Here is a 19,203-nt window from a genome sequence, read left to right as displayed (position 1 = left end):
CATTTGTACACATCATAATGTGATCTTTAGCAGTGCAGTTACTTTTCTTCTCTTCAACGCACATCTTTGGATGGGACTTTTGGGGCAGAGGAGTGGGAAGTGAAATGTGACAGCACTTCACTATCTTTCACCTGTCTTGGTGCCGGTGTTGGTGTTCCCAGCCTTGCCCTGTTGTTTTCTCCATGGAACTAGGAAGAAGTGATTGCTCTGCATGGGGTGGCCAGGGGTGCTGCCCACAACCAAGCTCAGGAATGCAGATTCTTCACAATGGTCATAAAGTCTTTGAGTCAAACCCTCTTGTTTCTGAGCTAACCAACATCAGCTTCAGGGGGGACCCAAAGAATGAGGAGCCACTGCCAGAAGGGAGCAGGGGGAGACAGTATCTGGTGTAAAGGAATATATAATTATGGATTGCTTGTACTTGCTTCCAAAAAAAGTATATTAACACATGGTCAATGCTGACCAGCAGAATACATTATCAGCCTTCAAAGCTGTGCATTGAAAGCTGTGCATTGACTGTTAATGATGTTGTAAAATTCTGTGTAAAAAATCACCATATATTGTATTTTTAATAAAATACAATAGAAAATAAAATACAGAAGCAGAATTAAACATACTTCTTTTCAAAATCTGAAAAACGTTTTCAGATGCATTTTTTCCCCTTCCCTCTTCTTTCCACCTACTGATTTTCCACCAGCAAAATGACAGTTTGGGGCAAAATGTTGGGTTCACAGAAACCAGCTTTGCATTCACAAACTTCAACCCACAAAAACACCTCTGAGACTTTGTATTTATGCCCTGTAGAAAAACAGGATTATTTTTTGTTTGTTTGTTTTTTGCCTTTTAGAGTAACAATGATAAATGTTAAAATGAAGCTGCTTTTCAGAAGATGTGCCTTCAATACAACTGTTTTGAGCTATTACAGGAGTGAAATACTGCAGCCTGGCTGAAGGAGGGCTGGTCTTCATGATGCAAGAGCCCTTCCTGATTTTATCAGAAAAAAATGATCTAATTGTGGTGAAATCACTGCCAGTCTGAAGTTCATTTGGATAGATTAATTGATCTGGATTCTGACCCTAAAGATGGAAAAGTCACCTGAAACTTTGTCATTGTTTTTGAATGAAAAGTATGCTGACGCAGTCCATGAAAAAGCAAAAGAGAAAGTGACTGAAGAAAAGTAAGACCAGCTACACTGTTCTGTTTATAGAGATGTGAATAGTTGGGGGGGGGGGGAGGGGGGGAGGACTAACACAGCTTCACCTCCTACCTCCCTGTGCTACAGGGTCTTTCCTCCCAGCATCTCAGCACATGGTCACTCCAGCTCTGAAAAGTGAATGTAAATAAGCTAAGTGGTAAATAACTGAGGAAGTGGGCTTTAAAAACAAAACTTAAAGCTGTGGGTCTAAAAGTCTATGAGTAGCTTTTCATTAAAATATATATATATATATTTTAGTGTGGCATCTTATTTGTCATTGCTGATGCAGGCTCCTGCAAGTGGCATTTTGGGGATCCAGCTGGGATCAACCCCATCCCTAGAGAGATCAGGTGTCATTTTATGGTTCTGCCAAGAAAAGCATTTTCAATAACAGCCTGGCCTCTGTGGGAACTTTGCCAGCAGGGGCTGTCATGAAGATATTTAGATGTTGTGCATTTCATCCCCATCATGTTCATGATCTCCTTGCTGATTTGCCTTGGGCTGGTTTCTCTCTTGAAAAGGCACCTGTTTTCCTTCTTTTCAGTTCTTTCCAATTTGTTTCTGCTTGAAAGTACTAGTCTATAGTTTAGAGCAAAGTGAATAGCTAATATACATTTAGTTTTGCTGGAAGAACAAGTATTTTTTTGTTTGATTTTTTCTTGACCTAAGATAAACCATTTTACTTTGGAAATACATATATTCCAAAGTGTAGTGCCTTTATTTATTTCATTCTTTATAAAAAAAATAAAAATCTGAAGGTTTAAAAAAGTGACTTTTGTTTTTTTTTGTTGTTGTTGGTTTTTTTTGGTAGTCTTTCTCTCTCATTCTCTTTCTCTCTTTTCAGAACTATTCAATAATTCAACACGAACTTGCACATACTATAATTAATTAAAGTCTTAATTTCTGATGAACAGAGGATCTGTCATCATGACATCCTTCCATATGAACATGAACATGACATCCTTCCATAAGAAGATTTCATGTTAGAGAGCATGACTTGATTGATTGTTCTTTTTGATTGTCATGGTGTCTGATAACTTTGGCTAGGATTCTTTCTGCTTGCCTGAAGAGAAATAAAAGGTATTGGGCTTTTGGGCCTAGAGTTACTTTACATGTCAGACCTTCTGGTGTGACAGTATGCCATACTCCATAACACATGCCTATTCTTTACCAATTCTCTTAGTAGAAATGGTAAGAAAAGGCTAGAAAAGGCTAATGGTAAAAAACTTTTAACCCGGGGGGGGGGGGGGGGGGGGGGGGTTGCAACTTTAGACACTATCCCTAATTGCTTTATTTTCATTGTGCTTATATTCTGTAGATTTTCTGGATATTCAGATTTTCTACAGGACTTTGAATAGATATATCTTCCAAAAAGATCGAGTAAGTACAGGATTTGCATGTTTCCCTGTCAGTTTTGTTGTTGTTGTTGTTTTCATTTTCTTTTTTCTTTCCCAAACCACAGCTGCACATTAACTTGGGGACTGTTCTATTTTTTTAGCAGACAGTAGCACAGCTGTGCCCTGGGGAGTATTTAGCAAATACAGATTACCGGACAACTCTAAATTAGTTCCTTGTATATCATGATCCCTGCCCCGGGTTGAAATGCCCCATTATTAAGTGGGACTATATTCTATTCAGATTTAATGTTTACCTTTAGAAGTAATGAATAACAAAGATAATGTGGATTCAACAACTTATTGGTAAAATCCTATTATGTAAAGTGGCCATCCTTCACATTTTTCTGAGGTCAGACCATGCAGTTATTTAGTGACACTCAAAGCCAGTCTAGCCTTCTGTACTCAGAAGTATGGCTGTCATCACCAAAACATTGGTCATTACTTGATGGACATCTATCCAGCTTTGTGTTAGAAAATAGGGAGAGCCCAAACATACATTTCAGACATGTCATGTAAGAGCTTGCATTATTGTTTTTTGGTGGATACTCCATTCCTCGTGACAGGAAAGAGTGCTGGGAAAAAAAAAAAAAAAAAAAAAAAAAAAAAAAAAAAAGCATAGTAGAAAGGGATCTGTAGGCTGAATCTCAGTTCATTCTTCTAGAATTAATTTGGACACTTGTGATGTGAAATCATTGCAATTCATCAGGCTATTTCTTATCTATTATATTATCTACATCAGATTTGATGCGAACTTCTGTGTCAGATTCAGTATCTGAGCATCCTAAGTGTACTGCCTAGAAAACAGTTTATATTTGAGATAATACATTTCAGGTGATGAAATCCAAGAGTAATTGCAATACTATTTTTTCTGTTTCTAGGAATTTGACCTAACCTATTTGATATGTAACACGGAGTTTAATTCTACATAGATTGGAAACATGATCAAATCATCTTGCAAGCTCAATATCAGTTATTAGAATTTGTTAGTTAACCACAAACATGGTAAAATATTTCTTTGCTACTGTACCTGAGCTGTAATAGTCCAATGGTTAGCCAATTTTTAATTTAATTATTATTATTTTTTTTATTTAAAACTTTGAGTTTTAGACGTTGTGTTTGGAAATGTTGTAAAAAAATGTCCCTTAAACGTACTGGCTCATCTGATGGAGTTGCCATAAGAATCTATTTGCACCTTGGTGCTAATGCAGCAAGACCACAGAGAAGCCCCAGTTATGGGTGCATGGGGAGAAGGACAGGGATGCTCCTTGGTGAGGCTTCTGTGGAGAATTTACTCAGCTGGGCATCTGAGCTCCACCACAACCACTCTCTCACTCCCCCTGAAAACACCTTCCCCCATCCACCTTATTCTACATCCTCCTCCCTGAGTGGCACAGGGGAAGAGGGAATGGGGGCTACGGTCAATACTTCACCTCCACTGCTCCTTCTTGGTCACTCTCTACCCCTGCTCCCTGCGGGGTCCCTCCCATGGGATGCCGTCCTTCCCGAACTGAGCCTGCGGGGGCTGCCTACAGGCAGCAGCTCTTCAAGAACTGCTCCCACATGGCTTCGTACCACAGGGTCCATCCCCCAGGATCAAACTGCTCCAGCACGGGTCCCCCATGGACGGCAGTTTCCCCCAGACCTCCTGCTCCTGCGTGGGCTCCTCTCCACGGGCTGCAGCTCCAGCCCAGGGTCTGCCTCTGCAGGGGCTCTCCATGGGCTGCAGCCTCCTCCAGGCCACAGCCACCTGCTCCACTGGGGGCTCCTCCACACATGGGGGGGCTGCAGCGTGGAGATCTGCTCCATGTGGGACCCATGGGCTGCAGGGGGACAGCCTGCTCCACCAGGGGCCTCTCCACAGGCTGCAGGAGAACTGCTGCTGCGTGCCTGGAGCACCTCCTGCCCTCCCACTGCACTGGTCTTGGTGTCTGTAGGGCTGGTTCTCACTCCTCACTCTCCCAGCTGCTGCTGCACAGGAGTTTTCCCTTTCCTGAATTTGTTCTCACAGAGCTGTAAACAGCATCACTTATTGGCATGGTTCTGGGCAGCAGCAGGTCCCTTTGAAGCCATCTGGAGCTGGCCCTCATCTAACATGGGGCAGCTTATGGATTCCTCTCGCAGAGGACACCCCTGCAGCCCCCTGTTACCACAACTTTACCACACAAACCCAATACAACTTGGGTCATGGCTCGAGGGAGAGAGAACAACAGCTGAGGATGACTGTCATGCAACAATTTCTAGCAGCTGGATTGGGGGTTCACGTTGCCTTTAATAGCCACCTGTACTGAATCAACTCAGACTAATACTAGTACAGGCTCTTTGAGTAGTCCTGTAGAGAGCAAATCCTCTGTGGGACAGAACCTCTTTGTGTTCATGACACATCACCTAAATTCACAGTTTGCTCTCGTATAGCTTACAGCAATTTCAAGCTAGACTGAATCTGGAACTGTATTTTTCTTAATCTGATATTTGTTGGGCTCTGTTTATCAGTATTTTAAACACGAGATCCTTTAATAAATGTATTGAAGCTGTTTGCATAATAGAAATTTAATTGGAGCTAATTAAACCTGACTAACATGAAAGATTAAGAATATAAAAAGTATATTCTCTCAGCAGTGCCTCTTTCTTCAACTTTCATTGTATTTATTTGTATTTATTTATAATATATAAATGGTGCAGAACTGCCTATACAGATAAAAGTGAGGTTTTGTTAAGGGTTTCTAAATACCATATATAGTCCAAAAAAGCTCAGATGAAAATGCATCCATGGATTTTCTATTTCTATGTCAAAGTGAGCATTCAAATATGTTCAGAAATAACTGTTTTTTTTTGAAATTAATGTATTCATAAATGCATCACTGGATTATTCATTTCTGAATGCTACATCTGTTTTGTACAGTAAACATTCAGCTAATATATTTTCACTTGCTAAAAACCCTCTAAAATTGTATACCCACTAGCAATTGTTTAGATAGATATGACAGTATCTGTAGCTGAAAATATTCAATAAAATTCCCTTATTTTAATCCTATACAGATATAATATGGTATGAAAATATTTGATTGAAAAATGTGTATGGTGTGGAGGCAAGCTAGACTTGTGTCATGCTTCCTTCAATGTCTGGACCACTCTGAGCTCTCTCAGTTGGCTGTGTGCAGGGAAAACACAGCATGACCCAAGGAGAAAAAGTCATGAAGGCATGAGGAGCTTTGGGGGCATCAATAATATAAGCATTCTGCAGAAAAGATTAATGCAATCATAGAATAATTTTGCCTGGAAGAGACCTCTGGAACCACTTTATGCAAAGCAGTACAAACTTCAAAGCTACACCAAGTTGCTCAGGGCTTTTTTCAACAATTCTATATATTTAAGGGTAGAGATTGCACAGCATTTCTGGACATTGGTTCCAATGTGTGGCCACCTTTCTTGTGAAAGCTATCTACTATCTAACTGGATTTTCTCTTGCTGTGAATCCTTTCCTAAATTTATCCATCTTGATGGCAATTATCTAGTTTACTTTTGCAGTGAATTGAAAGAAAGAACTGCCCCCTGAAGCCCTTAGGGATAGTATTTAACACCCTCAGGAGATGTCTCCTCTTCCTCCTTGACACAGAAGGAGACCATATAACACAAAGAAATGGTCATAAAGCACTTCGAGGAGGTCAAAGCAGGAGAGGAGCATTACTTCTGTTCTATTGTAGACACCTCTGCTTCTGCTGTAAGTAAACTCTCATGAAGAGTGGTATTGTAGCACCTTCTCACTGGGTCTAAAGGACTCTATATAGTACTCCAGCAAAATGCAGTGATTTTTGCTATTTGGATTGTTTCAGTATATTGCCTTGTTTTTTTGCCATCTTAGTTAGCTCCCACTGCTCGACTCATGAGCCCTCATGTAAGATGGTGGCTTTTTTTTTTTTTTTTTTTTTTCCTTGGCTGTCTGGCTCTGAAACCTTATTTTTTACAGAATAAGCAGTTGATGTGTTTCCTCCACAGAATAAGTCTGTAATTTGGAAGTCTCTACCTTTTCTAAGTAGACAATTTTTAATGGGATAATTATTTCATTATACAGTCCATTTATTACTCATTGATACTATAAATGGCTCAGTCTGTGGGTAGGTACCATATATATTAGTATTCTCTTGGAATACTCTCAATGCTATTTTTTGCTATTTCTTAGTTCTTAATTACATATTGTAGTCCATACTGCGTGTTGAAAATGCGATATATATATATATTTGTTTACCATTTGTTGATTCCTTATACTTTACTGCACATTCATTTCTGTTTCATCTCATTGTGAAATTCTCCAGTACTGACATATGAGTGGTACAATTCATGTCACAGGTCTGAAAGGATGAAGCTGAATTTAGTGTTCCTTCTTCTACTAGCAGAATACTTTTTGTTTTAGTCCAAATGGTCTTTAAATCATTTTACTTGCTTCATTTTCACACTAAGAATTTTATCTACAGAGCTTTTTATTTAGAGGAAAAAAGGTTGCTCATTAAGTAGTAAACTTCTGGAGGAAAAGCTGAACAAAGAGAAGAACGAGACAGTGGAACAGCTGTTGAGGAAGAACTGGCACAGGAGAACAGTTTCATCCAAGAGCTGAAAACTCTTGCAGGAGCATGGCTGCCATCATAGAGAAGCAGTGGTGCCTTTGTTTTCAGGGGAGCATCCCTTCTGCGGCAGATCCAGGGAGAAAGGACCCATGCTTTAGCCACAGGATATAGGCATCACTGGTTTTCTTTTAATAGTAGGAAAAGTAGTCTCATACTGCTAAACATGGTTTGACATTTCAGAATTTTAGGAGCCATCATCAGCATAATAACAATAGAGTCCTTACTGAAATATCTCATAGCAAGAAAGCTAAGATCTGTGTTGGGCTGAGTTATGAACTTCAGGCTGGATTGTGTTCAAGGGCAGCAATCCAAGTTCTACACTTTCTTCTCATTTACATATTTTGTAGATTTGAGAAGGCAGTTTGTTAACTTGTTTCAGAAACAAGCATCATACAAGACCATATAGAAAATGTTGATTTTTTTTTTTTTTATTATTGTGTGTGATCTGAATCTACTTATACAATGACAGTTTAGATGAAAACTTCAACACTGAAAATTTTAAGGAAAATATGTTTGTCTTTGACTTTAATTTCTGGGTAAATGTGCTGACATTGAATTCTTTGCTTGAGAAGCTATTTGGGTTTGTTTTGTTTCATAGTTTTTTTTTTTGTTTGTTTCATTGTTGTTGTTGTTGCTTTTTTTTATTTTTTTTTACTATCCTCTTAGGTACCAGGAAGCTTAATTAAAGAGAAACAAAGAAAATGGTAATAAAGCAAATCTGGAGTTGATAGTCCAGATGCATTTATGTTGGAAAGGGGAGAATAAATTACATCTCTTTTCCAGTGCAGGGCTCAGAGGAAGGATCCATGGTGTTTCCAACAAACAGTTCTCATTACAGCTTCCACTTTTGGAGGCAGCATCTGGTTCTGGATTGCACTCTGTTCAGCCTGCCAAATTAATACAATGAACACATCCATTGCTGACAGCTGACATGGTCCTGGCACAAGTAGCGCAGGTGAGTGGAGGGACTGTGGCTGAAGTCCTATGCATGCTTCATCTCCTCCAGACATGTATCCTTATTGCAAAGGTGACAGTCAGGAGAGGACGTGTCCTTCTTCCTCTGTCCTTCCTGCTCAGCCTCTTCAGTGTCAGGCTTCCCCTCAGCCTGGATGTATCTGTCCTCAACAGTATACCCAGAATCCTTACGTTTACTCCAACACCTTTCCCCAGTCCTTCAATGTTACTATTGTCACAGCCATTTCAGTCTTCCCTGAGCCTTCCCAGATGAACCCCTTGTCCTTTTTATCAAAGTCCCACAACTCCATTTTTTATTGCTCCATGCAACAAAAATGTTTTTTTGACTTACTTATGGCAGTATTCAAACTAATATTTAGCAATTACAGTGAGTGCAAAACAACATGAAGAAATAAAGGCTGTTGGTAATTCTAAATTGTCTTTGCAAAAAGGCAGGTTATTAACTGCTTGTTCAGACTGGTATGTTGAAATATAAAACCAGTAGGAACTTCTGTAGGAGAAACTTCTCTTTTGTATAAGATGTGGTGATCCACCGTGGGAAGGTCTAATGTACTGTAGTTATAGATCTACCCTAGGCTTTCATATCATTAGATTTTCCAGAGAAAGCAGTCAAGTTTCATTGGCATTGCAACACAAATCTTTTGAAGGAAAAGTTAGACACTAGAGGTTGTTTTGTGGCCATCCCATATGTACCAGTGTGGAAACAGCTCATGGACCCAGGAGGCAGCAAAGAAACAAACAAAAAAAAGCCAAATAAAATCAATCCTGCATCAAGAGGTACACGTAAGCCAATCTATTGGGTCTGTGCTCTGTTTGGAGTATAAGATAAAATGTATTCTGATAAAATTTATAATTTTGATTTTTTTTTAATCATAAGGTTTATGGAGAATATCATCAATAATATCATCTGATAATACTGACTTTTCCCTTCTGTAACATTCAGCTTTGCATGAAGTCTCACCTCATTCCCCAAACAGTTCAGATGTTACAGGAAGGTAATGGAAAAAAGATAATAGGTTAGATAATGTGTTTCTCTCAGGAAAAGACATTTATAGCCATGCTTGAAAATCATAAGATGTTGCACATAGATGCACCTGAGGCATTTAATATTCAAGCTCTTAAGTTAATTATATATGTTTAAGATAAGGCTAATTTAAATAGTATCTTGACTTGAATATTGAAGCAATATCCAAAACTTGTATTAAATTAAAAAATATAGACTTTAAAAGACCCAGAGAAATTTCAAAATCCCTTATTTTTCTCAGAGAACAGCTTTAAAAATCCTAAAGCCTACATATCTCCTTCATATTGAAAGTGATCTAAGTGTCTACATTTGAAAGACTTTGGAAAATCTTACTTTAAAGCCACATAATTAGGAACTAATGAGCTATTTCCATCCTACTATGCTGGTAGAGACAACGTTTAAATTCAGCATCCCCATACCAGAATGCCCAGGGGAGGGCAGTTTAAAGCTTTTTGTCTTAATTCCTTCTCCTCAAAACCTTGGAGTAAAACAGGCTTTTTTTTTTTTTTTTTTTTTTTTTTTTTTTTTTTTTTCTTTTTGCTTGTTTTTTATTACATGACCTGTAGTTCCAGGGATAGGTTGAGATTATCATAATGATTATGTTGGACCATAATGTGTGTTAATCCAGTCTGAAGTCCTCTGGTGCTTAATATTTTCTTATCAGGCACTGTGCTTATGGTGTATACTGTCAGCAGAGACAGAGTTGTAGTGGTACTCTTTAAATAGAAATGCTTGCTTTGGTACATAGCTGGTGGCTCATGTCTTCTTTCATCAGTCTTTTTGCCACTTTAAAACTTAAGGCATTTATATATATATAAAACAATATTTTGTGCTTGATATTTTAATCACTTTGCTGGTCGTTATGTTATTCTTGAGAAAAAACAAAACAAATAACAACTCCTAGAAGGTGATCAGAACAGGACTGGAATAGTTCAGCATTTCCTAGGAATCTTGGAAAAATCCCTCTAAGTCCAACATTAACAACATTTTGAGACAAGGTTTTTAGACTGCTGTAGCTATGGCTCTACAGCAGCCTACCAACAGATTTAACAGTATGAAGAGATGAGAAAAAAAAGATGTCATTGTAGTTAATAAAATTCTTCATGCAAATAATCATTATAATGCTAACTTCAGTGAGGATTCTGACTTTCAGTACGAAAGTGTGTGCAATGTCTGTTGTCAAATTCTTACATGGACATGGTATGGCTGATGTTTAAGGTTTGTGATGACCAAGTCTTAATAATTTATCTATCAAAATCAAAATATTTTTGTTATTTGGCCCACAAGATAATCCTGATTATAAAAAAATATTGCGGGCCATATGTATATGGTATCTAAGTGAGTGTGAACTGTGAATAAACAATGTGTTTTTATATGTATGTATAAATCCAAGGTAGCTATCAATATTTTTTTCTATAAAATATTTACATTATATAAAGTTATGCATTTATGTTTTTATTCCATTTCCAATTCCATGATCTTTTTTATGCTGTATTCTATAAAATATTTTCAATATTGCTTGCTCAATTGCAAAAGCAATGTACAACAAAGTACAAAATAATAAAGGATCTGTACTTGGCCTAACTTTTTAAGATCTTATGCCTTTTGCCATGTGTAATTCTTTATTTAATATCTGTCTTCAAATCACACATTTTAGAGCTGAATGTCTCAGAAAATGAGTAATCATTTAAAGAGGAAATTTACTGGAAATATTTAATAGCTATTTGTGCTCTGTGCAAAAGCATCCCACTGACAGTACTGTCTGTGCATTTCTCTGTGATAATATTCATCCTCCTTCCACTCTTCCTACTTGTTTGTTACACCTAAAAACTTTTCCAGAAAAAAAAAAAAAGAAAAAAATCTGTGTTTTCCAAATCCCATTCTATTGGAGGATTTCTTTCCATTAGAATTTTTCTTAATCGTTTGATGTGAACATCTCTAACAAGCCAGCTTCCTACTGGAAAGCATCAAAAATCTGTAACTTTCATTACATCACCCTCTATTACTATAGCAAATGACCAACATGGCATTATTACTTCTGAAAATAAATGAATTAGAGAATTAATGTTATAGAGAAATAAAATTAATAATAAAGCAATCCTTCCTTTGAGCAGACAACTCTCTTTTAGTATGACATTAATTTTTGCCAAAGTCTACTCAATAGCAGACAATTCCCCAAATTTACCAACATTTTCCTCAGGGCATAAACAAGGACTGAAGCCAAAAACGAGTGAAATGCAAATGGATTCTGTTGATCTGTCTGAAGTCATTATTTTGGAAGTGCAATTTGCCCTGGTTCAGCCATAAATAACATTTATAAGCAGAATTGAAGAGAAAACACAGAAAAGCAGCAGCCGTGGTGGCTCTGCTGTGTTTGTTGCAGATATAGGGTCAGAAAGGGAGAGGTGTCTGGCCTCAAATTATGGTTCCATGCAGAAACATCTGAGAAGAGCTGTGCCTTTCATGCCCTCTCAGAGGCCACCTGCCCAAGGCTGCCTGCCTTACCTGCTCCACAGCTCCCTTCTGTGGTGTCATCTGCACAGGATCCGTCAGCTCCCAGTCTCTCCTGCTATGAGTCCCTGCTCATTTCCTGCCAGTGTGCCATTCCAGAAAAAGGGGCTCCTTCATGTCCTAAAACTCTTCTCTCCCAATGCCATTCTGTGTTTTTTAAACACTAGTCCAGCCTTTCCTCTCCTACAGTATAACTGTATATATATAATATAATATAACTACAAGTGGAGTATTAAAGGAAGGAAGGGAGGAAGAGAGAGAGGTCGGGTTGTTCCCTTTGCTTACCTTTGTGTTGGTAAACACATCCTCTGGGTCATGCTGTCAGGTTCAGGACAGGCTGGTGAAGGCCATGTACATCTACTTTTCTTTTGATGTTATTCCTAGGAAGGAGAAGTTTCAGAATACATAGAAAGAATACATAGATAAATTTCAAGTCCCAGAAAACAACACAAATGCAAGAAAATTACTCATTCCATGGGTTGCTTCTAAAGTCCTGAAGAAAATCCCAAGGGGTCAAATTCATGTCTATTCGTGACTATTTTGTTCAGAATGGATTTTCTGGTCACATTGATACTGACAGACTGTGCAGAGCTCATTTTGATGGGAAAGCTTTTCTTTTGGTTGTTGTGTACAGTTTCTCTTCCCCTTATGTTTTTCAAGATTTTGTGTTCTTCTGCTTCCTCTGTAATGTCTTTATTTCCAAAGCAAACTCAATTTGATTGTTGGTCTCATTTGATATCATTTCATGGTTTGATAGTAATGCAATTTTTCTTTAAACTTATTTTGGCATCTTAATTATTAGAAATGTAAGCACTTTTATCTGCAATGCAACTTTAGTGTATGGGTTCAAGTATTTCAGGGAAAATTTGCTTCACACTGTGGACATCCGCATGCCATTCCATGGAAAAAATGAAGAAACTAATGGTTGCTGAAGTATCCAGAAGTACTGCAAACACTGGACAAACATTTTAAGATGAACAATTACCTGTTGGCAATTTTCAGATAATGTGGACTATTTAGGACTTGACAGCTCTCAGCTTAGGAGTTTCCAGTTTGTTTTATTCTGAAATAAGTGATGGGAAACCACCCATTTCTGTTCATTTTTAACAGAAGAGCATAACATAAGGGACCCTAGGGCTTGATTTAAGCAAAAGTTTGATTTAAGCAGGGGCTTTTTTAGCTTGAGAAGCATACATCCCTGTTTCTTTGGTATAAGGGTATTCACCCCTGTTCTCTTACTGACACTATGCTTGAACTAATTAAGTTGTTGCTCAGTCTGAACTACCACTGAGCAAATTAATAAAACATGCTCTTAAACACGGGACATAAGACTCAGCTTGAGCACAGTGGTTATAAATGCTACACATGGTTTAAAGTCACCTTATCTTTTTAAGAATAATTTCCCTACAGTATTCTTTGCAGTTATGTTGTAAATTTATATTATTTTTTCTGATTTTAATTTTAATTTTAATTTTTTGCTTTAATGTTTCATGGGAAATATCATTACATTTTTCTCATGTCTATTTGTTTATTGGAGAATTAAAAGCTAAGAGTTACAGTGAGATACAGTCTAAATGACTGAGTTTTTCTCAAATTGATAGGCAAAGTTGTAATTAGCCTGTCCTAAGCACACTTCCATTTGCTTCTTTATTTCTTCAAGTTAAGTAAGATAATAGAAGTTTCAAAGTGTTTATGATTAGAGAAATGAAGTTAGCCAGAAATGAAGCTCTTACTTATCTGCTATAAATTCGATGGTGAAGATGCAAGAAGCTTGTTTAACTAATTACCAATATTTCTTCTTTGTAATTGAACAGTCTATAAATTCTAGTGACCTTTTAGACAATTTTAACTTTTTGCTTCATAAACCCGTCCAAGGAATAGATAGTTCAATGATACGATTACTTTATACAGCTGAGGATCAATAAGGGAAGTCATTCTGAAACTTAATTACTTATTTATTATCAATGAAATAAAATATTACAGACTCATTAAACTGTTGAGATTAGGATTATATGCTGGCACTATTAAAGAGTATTGCACTCAGTGATTCACAAAGTTTTTTGATATCCTCTGTTTTAAATGACGTACCCAGAAGTTAGCAACTGAGAAGTCTTTCCTTTAGTTGCTATTAAAAGCATGGACATCTAAGCAAATCTTTCAGCTACTTATACTAATACTTATGAGTATGAAAGGATGTCTAAAACATATCCTTATATGTCGAAAATATCCTCTCCGTGACTTTGTCATTCTTGGCTCTGTGGAAGAAAACACTCGCTTACTCCACAGCATGATTTAATTTTTTTTTCAGTATCAGGAATGCTTCTAAAGCATAGTAAGTGGAACAGCTTTGAAAAATGAAACTGCTTGTAGGCAGGGCTAGCAATATCTCTGTGGTGAAACTGTATAGTACCTCCCTCATCACACTGTTTTGAGCACTATCAAGCAAAACTAACAGGAGGCTGCAGCCCTTCTCCTTCTGTCCATGTGTAAAACCACTCCAATGAGCGTCTGCTTGAACTGCTTGTAAATTGACTATTTGCCTCTGGAAGTAAGTCAGTTGTTTCCTCAAACCTTCAAACACTTCCCTCTTGGTGTATTTCTGTGTGGTCAGTTCTACGTCCAATTTCTCTACTGCATGCAACTCCAAATTCAATCAAAATATCAATCAAAAAATAACTTCCTGATCACAGGAAGTATGAATTAAGTAGACTGTATTGAAGAACATGGGAAAGCAATAACAGGCCTGGTCCAGAAAAGATGGTTTACTTGTCATCCATTAGACCTCCATCTGTGTTATGCAATGCAAGAAGTGTTTGCGCTGTGGGGGAGCTTAGCATCTTGATATTGCTGTTCCCCAGACCCTTCTTCAGTGCATCCTTGAAATTTAAATTATGACGTTATTAAACTTAACGATGTTAAGTAATGATGAGCTACTTGGTTTCCATCTTATGAGCAAACTTGATAAATGATCTGATCACACTTGCAAGAAGGAGACACAGCTTTGACACTCTGGTTTGAGAGGGTTCAAAACCATCTTCCCAGGAAGGTTCTGCAGTCAGAGGATGGCAGGTGGGCTGGGGAGTAAAATCTAGATTCTTTGAATGAAATGTTTGCTCAGGAAAGCTTAAAGAATATAGCATTAGGTAGCTAGCAAGGCTCCTAATGTCTAAGAACTTTCCCTCAGGTACCTAGGTTATGGGCCTTATGTTAGTCTATAATTCAGACAAGGAGAAAAGACCTCTAAGGGCAAAGTAGAGATGTATGTTTTCTACTCCTAGAATAACTTGTATATTTGGAAATTCTCCTTCACGTGCTTGGCTTGAACTATCCTCAGGAACAAAATGAAATTAGGGTCCCCCAGATTCTGGCTGAGTACCAAGCCCCTTTTTCCTGTTGCACACACCATAAATACAGTCAGGTGCTGTGAAAGCTGATCTTTGATCTTGGGACATTCTGAGTTGTTTTGGAGAGGTGCTAAGGGAGATCACTGACACAGAAGGGGTCTGGGTGAAAATGTTTACCTTTGGCTTGAGCAATCTCATGATGCAGATTTGATTCTGTTTTGAAAGTCAGTCAACCTCTGCTCATGAATATTAGCTCGAGAGTGTACATTAAAACATCCGAGGGGAACATTCAAACCTTTTGCAGTGTTATCTCTGGCAATTTTCATCTTCAAAGCGCTTTGCAAACATTAAAGCCTAGCTTTTGTCTGAAGCATTTAGAAAGAGAGCTGGTACAAGTGCAGCCCATACTATTGCTGTCAATGCACAGGTGGGCAAACTGAATGCTTCCACCCCAGAATTCAGTGAATGGAGGCTGGTGTAATGAGCTTCTACTCCCAGAAAATGGTTATGGCCTGCCAAGGAGGTAATATGTTATCCCACTGCCTTAGATTTTGGATTAGGTTTTGCCAAAATACGTCTTCTGAGGAATATTCCTATCCTTTCCCCACTGAGAACAGTGGTTTTCAACCATGGGCAGTTCTGAGTTATTTAACCCACATAGCCAGTACAGCATCTTTTTTTTATTTTTTTTTTTATTTTTTTTTTATTTTTTTTATTTTTTTTTTGTAGCTGAACCTGTGTGTGTGAAATAATATCAAAACTTCCTTAAAACCAATAATTCTAAGTGTTTACTGCTGTTACAGTCTAGGAATGCTTGCTTCATCTATTGTGGTTGTATCATATAAACTTTGTTTTAAAGGAGTTTTAAGTCCTGAAATATCAGAACAGGGTTTATAGGATAGATGTGTGCTCCTCTGTGTACCTAGTTACACATTACACCCTTATGCTTTACTCTTCATAAGATTTACTGATTTGTACTGTACAGAAACATTTGAATCCTGGCAACAGGCTTGATGACACGTTGCATGAATATGCTGCACTTGAGAAAATACATTCACTAGCTCACCGTGTTTATAAGAATTTTCATAAAGTAATAATGTTTTCTCCAGGCTGGTAAATCCTTTTGAGTCACATTATTTTTCCTGCTGAGAGCCTCATGCTGTTAATTAGTGCTTTGTTGACCCAGCTCCCTCACAGTGTTATGTGTAGGGCTTATATTCTCTGTATATTTATTTTAATACCTTTAAAAAATATATATTAAATGTTTAATTTTTCATTATGTTGCTTAAACAAATTCATAAAATAGCCCATGAGAAATTTGTCTTGTTTTGTTGTGCTTTTCCTGTATTTCTGGCATGATGAAATTATTCAGATTTTTTAGTGCACTTGTACAAAAACATGAAATGATGACACCAAAAATATTCTCTGTGTCAAAAAGTAATCTGGAAGAGATCAAAAAGAAAGGCCTTCACTCACTGTGCAAAACACCATAAATGTCATGAGTTGAAAAGTTCCTCAGTATTTTCCAAAACCTCATCTGAGCAAAAAGTTAATAATAGAGATGTTTGACAAAATTCCATGTTCTGAAAATTAATTTGAGAAAAATGCAAAATTCTCCTTTCAGTTTTTACAAATTCCAAGTTTTTTGGTGCCACAAAGAACTTTTCAATATAAAATTTAAGGAAGATAATCTTAAAAAAAAAATAAAAAATCAGTGAAAGCAAATTGCTGGACCTAAAGCACATTTTTGGGGGGGCGAGGGTTTTAACCATAAACTTTTGGTTTTACAGCCATAATCTTTTAGTGTATTTCACCTTTTTATTCCAGTTTGGGATAGGAGAAAGATGTGAAATCTCTTTAAATCTTCTGGGATAGACAACCCTTTTCCTCTGCATCTCAGCTGATCCACCATGGTATATCAGCTTCATTGGCATCTATATGTTGTCCTTCAATCCTACAGAAAATGGAAGAATTAAATCTTAAGAATTTTTGAGAGAACTTTTTTGAGAACTTTTAAAGTATATTTGTAAAAATTAAGATGATGAAAAAAGATATATGATGTTATATATTTTGATAAAATCTAAGATATAAAATGTATTTGAATGTATCAAAATAACCACTCTGTTCTCAGGGAAAATGAATTTATGTAAAATATTATTTTAATGAATTGGCATTTGAGTTTCAAGTCAGTGAACAATATGGTCCATTTACTCTGTGCGATCCTGACTTTTTTGATCTTTTTGACTGCGTTGTTGTCTGTTTCTTTGTTAGTGGATCTTAAGTTATTCTGAAAATTTGCATGTACTTAAGCATGCAAGCATCTTAAAACTTTGATTGCTTTTTTTTATTTTTTTATTATTTTTTATTTTTTTCCTCTTGACATCCACAATACTTTTACTCTTTAAATTCCTGAAAATCTGAAATTGGATTTTCTTGGGAATATCAGGTCTTAATTTTTATTTAGTTATTGTCCTCAACTCTCTGAGGTTTTAGTAAGAGAACAAGCTGCAAAACTGTAGAACCTTTTATTAAAGCCTATCTTTTTCATTGTTGTGCTGTCAGACTCTGCTTTCTTCCTGTGATATATATCACAAATTTATGGACAGACAAACATCTCAACTTCAGGCACAAAACAAGATGTTTATAAACCCTTTGAGGAATAATTAAATGAGGGATAAATACGAAAGGCTTTCTGCTGCTGCTTTAGGCTTACTTTAGGACTCATTCTTATCTGGGCAAACAGAAAAGTTTTCAGCCATGGTGACTAAATGACAAAGATTGGTGCTGAAGGCATTGGATACTGCTATGTGAATAGTGCTCAGGCAGATGTGGACGGCATAGCGTAAAATGAAAACTGAGTAAACATTTATGCTTTTCTTGCTTTGTCAGCCAAACTATACAAAGGCAGGGGGAGGGAAAGAAGACTGACTTGGCTTAAGCCACGTTTGAACTCTTCAGGATTTCTGTCCAGAGGGAGGGACTGGAAAAGAAAGAAAGAAAGAAAGAAAGAAAGAAAGAAAGAAAGAAAGAAAGAAAGAAAGAAAGAAAGAAAGAAAGAAAGAAAGAAAGAAAGAAAGAAAGAAAGAAAGAAAGAAAGAAAGAAAGAAAGAAGAAAGAAAGAAAGGAAGGAAGGAAGGAAGGAAGGAAGGAAGGAAGGAAGGAAGGAAGGAAGGAAGGAAGGAAGGAAGGAAGGAAGGAAGGAAGGAAGGAAGGAAGGAAGGAAGAAAGAAAGAAAGAAAGAAAGAAAGAAAGAAAGAAAGAAAGAAAGAAAGAAAGAAAGAAAGAAAGAAAGAAAGAAAGAAAGAAAGAAAAAAAAATTTTAGTGTTTAACAATGAGCTCTGTCTACAGAGGGCTAGAGGAAAGCACCAGCAGCTCCTGCTTCTCCTGGTTTCCCACAGCCAACATGCTCAGACTGGGGAAAGTGGGCTTGAGGACAGGGACTGCACCCTTCTCAGATGCAACTCAAGTCTTAGTGGCTCTCACGGCCTGAAGGGCACTCACTCCTTTACTGCCCTTCATCAGGTTGAAATCTTTCAGTTCATTTCTTTATTTGTTTATTTATTTTGCATTGTTCAGCTAGGTGTTATGATGCAAAAGATCCTTATATTCAAGGTTAAGTGCTGTGGCCTACCTGCATTCTCCACTGGGCCAGAAAGGGAACATGGCTGTGTTGGTGAATATGGCGCTATACATGTATAATAGAGAATAAGACATGGTCTAGAAGACACTGAGAGCACCCAGAATTATCTTCTTGTAATAAAGATGTGGTTTCCAGGTCCTCAGCCACAGAGAGACTCAGTCTATACACTTATTGAGAGGCCTAACTCCTTAGCTTTTGGCACAGTCTTTGTATCTGTCTGGAAAAGTTTTTGAGCTAAAGGGACATGAGGAATACAGCCCACTTTTTTGAGTGTCTTCAGCATCATCAGAACAGCTTTTTAGTGTATATGCTAAAAATAAAGAAATCACTCAGCTTTAGTCTTGTGCCTTTGCTCCTTGCTGCCATCAGTTGTGGGATTGCTTCAGGGCAATAAGCAGCTTTTCACCTAGTTACTAGACAAAGTGTCCTATCATAGGAAATTTTATAAAGACTAAAATTATTTCCTATGTTAGTGAAAGGCACACAGAGCAGAGAAC

The 19,203-nt window shown here is 37.4% G+C and overlaps 1 long non-coding RNA gene across 1 annotated transcript in view; it reads left to right on the top strand.

Moving 5' to 3' along the window:
* The first annotated feature begins 1,467 nt into the window (after positions 1-1,467).
* The window catches only part of LOC137849591 (uncharacterized), a 39,161-nt gene continuing 21,425 nt past the window's right edge, over positions 1,468-19,203 (top strand). The window contains exons 1-2 of the long non-coding RNA XR_011091979.1: positions 1,468-2,575; positions 7,995-8,166. This is a non-coding gene — a long non-coding RNA (uncharacterized lncRNA). The remainder of the gene's footprint in view (positions 2,576-7,994; positions 8,167-19,203) is intronic.

This window comes from Anas acuta, chromosome 1, assembly GCF_963932015.1.
Source record: "Anas acuta chromosome 1, bAnaAcu1.1, whole genome shotgun sequence".
NCBI classification, from domain to species: domain Eukaryota; kingdom Metazoa; phylum Chordata; class Aves; order Anseriformes; family Anatidae; genus Anas; species Anas acuta.
The sequence above is the reverse complement of the archived record's forward strand: the minus strand, read 5'-3'. Positions and strand labels throughout refer to the sequence as shown.